The 7,936-nt window shown below is 48.5% G+C and overlaps 1 long non-coding RNA gene across 2 annotated transcripts; it reads right to left on the minus strand.

Annotated features, from left to right (window-relative positions):
• Window positions 1-2,276: 2,276 nt before the first annotated feature.
• LOC147572758 (uncharacterized) lies at window positions 2,277-5,287 on the minus strand. Of its 2 annotated transcripts, none has more exons than XR_015246021.1 (2): window positions 5,183-5,287; window positions 2,277-3,717 (listed from the first exon to the last, which is right to left on the minus strand). It is a non-coding gene; the product is annotated as an uncharacterized LOC147572758 (long non-coding RNA). The 2 variants fall into 2 exon arrangements; XR_015246020.1 differs by lacking the exon at window positions 5,183-5,287 and adding an exon at window positions 4,773-4,955.
• Between the last annotated feature and the right edge of the window lie 2,649 nt (window positions 5,288-7,936).

A 7,936-nucleotide genomic window follows, 5' to 3' on the forward strand; every position in this document is an offset into this window, starting at 1 on the left:
GCCCCTCCCCCGTTCATGCTCTGTCTCTCTCTGTCCCAAAAATAAATAAATGTTGAAAAAAAAAAAATTAAAAAAAAAAAATTTGCTCTTTTTTCTTAAGAGTTACACACGGGGGCTGCAAAAAATTAGATACCTTCCTGCCTTTTGGAGGCTTGGCAATGACAAAAATTAGGCAAATGCCAGAAGAACATTTCACCAGGAAAGTAAAGGGAACCTTTCTTACGAATCGAAAAGATCCAAACTCCAAATGAGCATGTAAATGTTTGGATCACTATCTACAACCAGCCTGGCCTCCAAGCCTTATCCAGGATTAGTGACAAGCCCAAACAAGCTCATTCCACGGGAATTGCCTTAATTGTCTTATTGTAAATTAATTGGATTTTTGTGTGTGTGTGTGTGGGGGGGGGGTCAGATGGGTTGATCTCATTTTGACTGGAAGCCGTTTTTTTCCTTCTCCGTTCGTGGGAAGCAGCAGCACTAAACCGGCACTGCGGCTCGTATACGGACGGATAGCTAATGTTTCTTTTTTGCAGGCATTTTTAGATATGAAGGCTTCTGGATGCAACTGTCGACAGAGTCAAATGCACACCTTCCGTGAGTCTGTGCTCAACTTCTCTGACTTCGGAGGTCGTCTTTTACAAAGAGCGGGGTCTCCTGCATCCTGGACCCTCTGAAGATCTGTTATGAAGATAGTTAACGAGCCAGGGGCAGAGTAAGTGGACCTAGAATGGTCGGAACATTTCCCAAGGATGCAAAGACTACAACCAGCAACATCTTTATACCATCTAATTGTGCCTCGCAGCAAGACGCTGCCTACTGAAGATTGGATCCATATGTTGGCAGAACCTTTATGGACCTGTAATTTGATTTTCTGAGACGTAATTTGATTTCACTTGCTGCCTTAATTCGAGATTTGCCTTACGGCAAGCAATAGATCGGGTCTTACCCCAGCCCTGTCCAAAAGTCTTTCCTGACCCCATCCTAGCTGCATGAGACACTTTGTCTCAGAGGTCCCCAAATACCCTTTGCATTTCAATATCACTGCTATTTCCTTATTCTTTTATAGCCATGATGGTCTTGATGTGTCTGTCGCCACTGTTAGACTGAGCTTCTTGAGGATAGCAATATTAAAATGTTTATTTCTCCCTCGCCTGGCACATGGCAGATGTTTAAGAAACGCTTTCTAAATAAGTGATTACGGGGGCGCCTGGGTGGCTCGCTCGGTCGGTGAAGCATCTGACTCTTGATTTGGGCTCAGGTCACGATCTGAGTCCCGGGTCCCAAGTCCCCAGTCGGGCTCTGGGCTGACAGTGCAGAGCCTCTTCTCTCCCTCTCTCTCTGCCCCTCCCCTGCTCACATGCTCTCTCTCTCTCTCTCTCTCTCTCTCTCTCTGTCTCAAAATAAAATAAACTTTAAAAGTATATAAATAAGTGATTGCACACACGGGGACACGTATGTCTGAATGAACAAGGATCAGGATGCATACAAGAACACAGGGATAAATACATCCCAGCACAGTGGGATTTAGCCATTCTTGGTGCTAAAAATCCCCTTCCATGAGAGGTAATCAATTATTGGCTGTGGCCATCGGAAGTGATTTAGATCCCATAGCAGCTAAGATGGTGAGAAGGTGAGATTCTGTGTCACTGATTCTATCTTTTGGAGGTGAGTTCTGGAGAAGGCGGGGCCGAGGGAAGGTAAGTTAGGACGTAGAGGCAAGTTGAGGGCTGTGAGGCAGAGCAGGGAGACCATCAAGCCCGTGACCCGGTGGAGCTGAAAAATGGGGCAGCAGTCTGTGGGGACGAGGGGGAGGGGAGAGGGCCTGGGAGTTGGGGAACCTTCTAGATTAGAGACTTTTGGTTCCCAGGCATGTGTCATGTCATTGGAAAGGAAGTGGTTAAGGGCTGGGACCTCTGGCATTGGTCTGGAGGCACCAACGGGGCCGTGGGCTGTCACAACTGTAAGCAGGGGACACAGAGCCCTGACCCTTCTGCGGCTCTCTCAGCCAGGAGGAGGACCAGGGCCCGCCGTCACCTGCCACGTTCAACGTGACAGTTTCAATTCTCCGGATTCCACGAGAAAGGAATTTCTAAATCCTGAAAATTATTCCCTACTTGATTTATTTTCTAATGCTGAACACACACACACACACACGAGTTCCTAAAGGCTCCCTGCTTACAAGCGAAACGGTGATTCTGACACTGAAAAGGACCCCAAAGAGCAGATAGTTGACCCTGAGCACCCCCTGCATATGTTATGGTCAAATCAGACCGGAGAAGGAAGAACGAGGTTTATTTCTTGAAAAGGAGTTGGTTCCAGTGAGTGAAAATAACTCCCACGGGAGTCCCACGAAAAAGGCAGGGATTTGAGCCACAAAGTAAATTATCAGGACAAGTTACAGCAGAGTAGAATGATCGGGCCTCCGCGGGGCCTGCCTGCGCACGGTCAAGGTATAATTTAACACAGACCAACGTGTGTCTTCTCACTACGGAGTAGGTCGTTGTCTTTGCCCGATGATTGTCTGCATTTCTGTTTTAGATAAAAACTGGGAACTTTGCTTGGCTTCCGCTGTAGCCGGTTCAGAGCCAGAGGGCCGCTACGGTGGCTGATGGGTCATTCTCAGACCCCGCCGACCTCAGATCTTGAATCATTCCTGCCACTTTTACTGGTAAATATCTCACCCCCTATGTGTTTCCGGGCATTGGGTGATGGGGCTGGCTCTCTGTGCCATTAGTGAGCGCCGTTCAGAAGAAACCGCGCTGGGTTTGCTGCGGGGAGGCTACGCAGGCAAGATGGTCTTATTTCCTCACATTTTGAATGCCAAGGCTGGGGTTGGTAAAAAGAGGATTATGCCAGACCAATGTTATTTCCTTCTACGCTAAAGGGGCAGGATATATGGTGGTGGGTGGCGGAGAGTGGAGGGTGGGGGAAGGAGGTAGCTTCTGTGGATGTGAATAAGGCAGTTGACCCTATGTCACATGAACCCCTAAACCAGAAGCTGGGACACTGGTAACACTACTATTAGAGAATTGAAAATTCCTAAACAATGATTATCGGTGACTCCTTATCGACTCGAGGACATCCTCAGGGGTTAGTTCTTTATCAGTAATTCAGACAAAGATATCGAAAGCATTCACCACATTTGGAGAGGGCCGCCATCTGCGGGGAGGGGAAGGCTATCAACTTGAATATTAGGAACAGAATGCAGCCTGACTTTGAAAATTCAGAAACGTGTCTATTAAAGCCAAAATTTGCTCTTAGTCTCAACAGAGACAAATGCGTGTCAAAATCTTTAGGAGTCGGGACTATGGGCTCAAGGGGGCGTAAGACCAAAGAGTCTTACACAGGAGAAAATGCTCCCACGTCAGACCCTAAGCGAAGTGAGTCAGCAATGCCGTATCCTAATTAAAACGATTAATTGTGATCAAGGATATGTTAAAGGGAACATACCACGCAAAGACAAGAAATCATCTCTTCGTGGTGTTTAGCATTACTAGGACTGGGACTTGGTTTGTTATGAGCCCACTTTACAACGAGCAATGTTCCAGAGAAGTCGGCTAATGGCGATGGGAGAAATGACAAACAGAAGGAAGAGGAAAGCCGTAGCTCTTCACGAGGGACATGCCACCAGGGCCCCGCTCTCGGTGTCGGATCGTCAGTGTTATTTTCAAGTCTCTTCTGCAGGGTCAGATTTTACAACTCTGGAGCTCAGCTTTACTGAAAAATGAAAAAATAGGTAAGCTGATGGGCTAAAATTAGCCCCTAATTATTTGCGAAGCGCTTCTCTATCAGGTTCTCCTCGAGCCTGTCCTACTTTTCTTTGTCCTTGGCGTTAGAGACCATTTATCTTTTTTAAACAACCTCGGAATCACAGTAGCACATCCTTGGCCTAAAATTCAGACTTCTGTTGTACTGATTCTGGTCAATTACTGCTCTTTACTAAAACGCTAACCCATAAATAAGAGAGGTCAGCAAACCCGAGGTTCTCAACATTTCTGGCAATTAGATGCTCCCAGAATCGCCGAGTGTGACAGCAGTGTTGGTCGCACCCGAGCTGGTCTGGGTGAGGGCTGGCTCCTCAGGTCTGCTCAGTGCCCTGTACTTCCCTCCATCACACAATTCATTACACTTTCTTTTTTAAATATTTGTACTTACTTTTTAAAAGTAAGCTCTACACCCAACACAGGGCTCGAACTCACAACCCCAAGATCAAGAGTCACACGCTCCAACTGAGCCAGCCAGGCGCCCCTATTTATCACACTTTCATTCATGTATGTTTCTTTCTTTTTTTTTAAATTTTTTTTTTTAATTTTTTTTTTCAACGTTTATTTATTTTTGGGACAGAGAGAGACAGAGCATGAACGGGCGAGGGGCAGAGAGAGAGGGAGACACAGAATCAGAAACAGGCTCCAGGCTCTGAGCCATCAGCCCAGAGCCCGACGCGGGGCTCGAACTCACGGACCGTGAGATCGTGACCTGGTTGAAGTCGGACGCTTAACCGACTGCGCCACCCAGGCGCCCCTTTAAATTTTTTTAAAAAAATTTATTTTTGAGAGAGAGACAGAGTGCGAGCAGGGGAGGGGCAGAGGGAGAGGGAGACACAGAATCCGAAGCAGGCTCCAGGCTCCGAGCTGTCAGCCCAGAGCCCAATGTGGGGCTCGAACCCACGAACCACGAGATCATGACCTGAGCCGAAGTAGTACACTTAACTGACTGAGCCACCCAGGCGCCCCTGTTTATTTTTTAAAGCCTTCTATTGAAGTATAACTTACATTAGAAACGTGTACAGGGGCACCTGGGTAGCTCAGTTGGTTAAGCGTCCGACTTCGGCTCAGGTCATGACCACACGGTTCGCGAGTTTGAGCCCCGCGTCGGGCTCTGTGCTGACAGCTAGGAGCCTGGAGCCTGCTTCGGGTTCTGTGTCTCCCTCTCTCTCTGCCCCTCCCCTGCTCACACTCTGTCTGTCTCTCTTTCTCAAAAATATATAAACATTAAAAAAAAAAAAGAAATGTGTACAAATCCTCAGAGTTTAATATATTTCCCAAAACTAAACACACTTGTGTCATCAGCCCCCAGATGAAGAATTAGAACGTGCCCCATCCAGTCACTACCCATCCCCAAAGGTGGATGGAATCCAATCTCTTACGTTTTTGCTTTACCAAGAGTACTCCACTGAACGTACCTGGACATGTCCCTTGGCTGGTGTGCACGTGAATTTCTCTAGAATAGATACCTAGACCCATCCTGATTTTAGAGGCGGCTGGCGCTCCATAGAAACACCAGTGTTGGGGCGCCTGGGTGGCGCAGTCGGTTGAGCGTCCGACTTCAACCAGGTCACGGTCTCACGATCCATGAGTTCGAGCCCCGCGTCGGGCTCTGGGCTGATGGCTCAGAGCCTGGAGCCTGTTTCCGATTCTGTGTCTCCCTCTCTCTCTGCCCCTCGCCCGTTCATGCTCTGTCTCTCTCTGTCCCAAAAATAAATAAACGTTGAAAAAAAAAAATTAAAAAAAAAAAAAAAAAGAAACACCAGTGTTTTCTATCTCTTTTAGAACAGTAGAATTTGGCCTTTGGATGGCTTTTCTCTGGCATCAGAGACGGGTGAAATGGTTGATAAATGTGGCCAATAGCCTCAAGTAATTTTGCATTTTGTTGTTGTCCTCGAGCTGAAACAGAGGAACTGTGATCAGTCCTCCTTCAATGTCTGAAGTATGTTTGTCCTTTACATAAAGTCTGACTGTGGAAACTCTGACTCTATAATCTGTTGTAAAGAAGTAGGCCTGGAGTTTTGAAGGAATATCGAATATACTAGTTTGGAACATGAGCAGTATTTTCTTTTCTTTAAAAAGAAATTTTTTTTTTAATGCTTATTATTTATTTCTGAGAGAGAGAGACAGAAGTGCAAGCAGGGGAGGGGCAGAGAGAGAGGGGGACAGAGAACCTGAAGCAGGCTCCAGGCTCTGAGCTATCAGCCCAGAGCCCGATGCGGGGCTCGAACTCACGAACCAGGAGATCACGACCTGAGCTGAATTCGGACGCTTAACTGACTGAGCCACCAGGCGTCCCTAGGGTAAGAACTTTTAAGATGTTGTGTCCTGTTTGTATTAACAGCAACTAACCCAGGACTTAGCACAGTAAATACTCGGAGAATGCGCATCCTCTGATGCAGGAATGTTCTAAGAAGGTACAACGGTGACCCGAAAGGAATACTTATCAACCCAGCCCGGGGTAGGTGGAAAGGCCAGGATCAGGAAAGTCTTCGTAGAGGAAAAAATGTATGCCTGGTGTGGTAGGCTGGATAATGACCCCCCCGAAGCTGTCCGTATCTATGCTTAGTACGTGCAAATATATGAGGGGCAGGAGGGACTTTTGCAGATGGGATTCAGTTAAATATTTTAAGGCGGCGGAATTATCTGGAAGGGCCCAGTGTAGTCACGGGTCCTTATGGGAGAGGCAGGCAGGTCTGAGTCCGCAGCCAACATGGGAGAAGCAGACTCAAGTTCTGCCCTTGAGCCTTGAGAAAAAAACCTGCCCTGCTGACCTCTTTGCTAGAGGACTACTGAGTCTGATTTTAGACTTCTTTTTTTTTTTTTTTTTTTACGTTTTATTTATTTTTGAGAGAGAGAGTACGAGCAGAGCAGGGGAGGGGCAGAGAGAAAGGGAGACAGAATCCACAAAGCAGGCTCCAGGCTCTGAGCTGTCAGCACAGAGCCGGACATGGGGCTCAAACCCGTGCACCATGAGATCATGACCCGAGCCGAAGTCAGATGCGTAACCGACTGAGCCACCCAGGCGCCCCTGGTTTTCGACTTCTAAGCTGTGTAACCGTAAGATCATCAATGGTATTGTTTTAAGCAGCCCGGTTTGTGGTGACTTGTTACCCCAGCGATAGGAAACCAGAACACTCGTCCGCCCCGCTCCTGTAACCCATCCTTCCTGGTGATTTCCTCACACACGTAGACACTCGTCCAGGGCTGTGCTCTCTCAGCCCTTGACTGCCTTTCTTCCAGAGAGTGCTGACCCTATGTCAGCACTCACTGCATTCACCAGAGGCCACCCGGGACGTTGCAGGTCCTCTGCAACTTTCACTTTCAAGGGTCACCCTCTGACCTCCACTTCCTATTTTTCCGGCACTGTCTCCAGGGCCCGATGCCTGCCATCCTCCTACCCCTCCTGGATCCTCCAACCCACGGGCCCTACCACCTGTTCACTGTCCTTCACCCCCGATGTCCTCGCTTCCCTCCTAACCCGATTTAGATTGCTTGGGCAATCACTGTAAACATTCCTTTGCCTCCCTCCTGCTTTGGCCTATTTGCTTACCAAATTCCACCCCTGCCTAATATCCGATTCTCTGCCTACACCTTGTGGGCACTTGGCCCACTGAGTGTGACCCAAGAAAACGTCCAACCATGCTGCTGGACCCGACTTAAACTCAGAACCACTGATCTCAAGCGGTCCTAATGCTGTCTGGCTCTCCTTCTGCACTCGCACAGTCCACGCCCCACCCCTCCGTCCCCTCTCCCCAGCTAACCACTCACTGATCCTCCCCCTCCTTCACCACCCACGCTGCTTCTGATTCTGGAAACGGCAGTCAGCCAAAGACTCCCACGTGCTTAGGCCGTCGCTTCTCGCCACCTTCCTGCCCTCCTCCCCACACACGCCCTTCCTCTCCCCTCTGTGATTCCTGGTGAACTGTCTGCGCTCCTGTCATAAGCCAACCTGTCCATTCACGCACCATTTCCGTTCTCTGCTCCCGTCTTATTGAAATAGCTCCTGTGGAGGGTCAGTGATTCCAGGCTGCCAAACTCAGTGGCCAGGCCCCATCGAACTTTCCAGAAGCCCCTGAGACAATGATCACACCGTCTTTCTTGAAGCACTTTTTCTGCTGGAGTTTCTGGGACACTCTTTCTCGGAGCTCCTCCTCCTGGGCTGAAGACTC

The sequence above is a fragment of the Puma concolor genome, chromosome E4 (assembly GCF_028749965.1).
Source record: "Puma concolor isolate L17-30 chromosome E4, mPumCon1.1.hap2, whole genome shotgun sequence".
Lineage (NCBI taxonomy): Eukaryota > Metazoa > Chordata > Mammalia > Carnivora > Felidae > Puma > Puma concolor.